This window comes from Etheostoma spectabile, chromosome 14 (assembly GCF_008692095.1).
Source record: "Etheostoma spectabile isolate EspeVRDwgs_2016 chromosome 14, UIUC_Espe_1.0, whole genome shotgun sequence".
Lineage (NCBI taxonomy): Eukaryota > Metazoa > Chordata > Actinopteri > Perciformes > Percidae > Etheostoma > Etheostoma spectabile.
This window is the reverse complement of record NC_045746.1, coordinates 12,455,334-12,456,533: the sequence shown is the minus strand read 5'-3', so window position 1 is coordinate 12,456,533 and position 1,200 is coordinate 12,455,334. Positions and strand designations below refer to the sequence as shown.

General features: G+C 39.1%; 1 protein-coding gene across 4 annotated transcripts in view; it reads left to right on the top strand.

The window, feature by feature from the left end:
• fndc5b (fibronectin type III domain containing 5b) overlaps positions 1–1,200 on the top strand; it is a 19,617-nt gene that overhangs the window by 5,029 nt on the left and 13,388 nt on the right. The window lies entirely within an intron of this gene.

Sequence of the window (1,200 nt, the reverse complement as noted above, 5' to 3'; positions counted from 1 at the left end):
TTACGTAGTGTTGAAAACGTCAAAAGTGGGACAAAAATGAAAGAAAAAGTTTAAAAACATTGATTAAAAAGCATCAACAACAGGGTTGATTTTCATTTTTGACAGGAAGACAACCAGGGCCATGATCTTTTCCTAACCTAACATATTTTAATTCACGATGTTAAAACTGCAACAGGTTCACAACGTGCACCTGTCGCTGCTTTGACAACGTGTTGAAACAAAATGTAATCCAGAAGAAAATACATTACCCCCCAAATTGAAATGAGCATTCAATTTAGTTGTATAGAAATGTTTTTAGTAGACAGGGTTGACTCACCGGATGATTGTAAGTCCAATATTTACTGTCCTTCTACCTCCGTTTTGGTCTCAACCACTTTCACATACAAATAGTCATGCAATACATAGTTAATATAAAAAACATTGATTATAGCTGCTTTAAGACACAGTACACACCTGTAGGGGAAGGTTAAAACTGGAAGAAGGGTAAAGTCTTTAATAAGGAATGTCAATGTCTTACAGCCCTGGCTCTGATCACCTTGAGTTGGTCTCAGCTCACACACAAACACACATCCTTTATCTCCTACACACACATTACCAATGGGTTCTTTCTCCACCGTGTGCTCCGTTTAAGGGGAAGGAAGGAAGAAAGTTCAGCAAGACTGTAATTTAATCCATTATTTATTCATCTCCTGATAAACAAACATTGCAATGAATTTTGGGATGTGAGTTTGTTTTTGAGCCCAAACATTAAAATCAATTGGCAGAATGAACGAGGAAATACATCCTCATGAGTCACATATTAATGAGGTGTGCGTGGGCGAAAGAAGAGCGAGAAGAGAGGGAAAGGTAAAGATGGGAAAATGTCTGTGAGTGTGTGTGGATGAGAGAGAAACACCAAGACAAAGACAGATTAGAAAGAGAGCCTTTTTAAAGGAAAACACCAAGAGACCTGTGTGTGGTTAATTAAGCCTGGTATTAATGAAAGCAGAAGGATTAATCTGTCGGAGAAGAGAAGAGTTAAGGGAAGGCGGGGGAGGGGGCAAGAAAAGAACAAGTTCAAAGAAAGAGAAGGCGATGGAGAGGGGTATACATTGTAGCATCCATTGTATGTATTACACGGTGTAGTGACAGAATGTCTCTATTCTAATTTGTTTCCTGTGGCCATGCTGTGTGTGTGTGTGTGTGTGTGTGTGTGTGTGT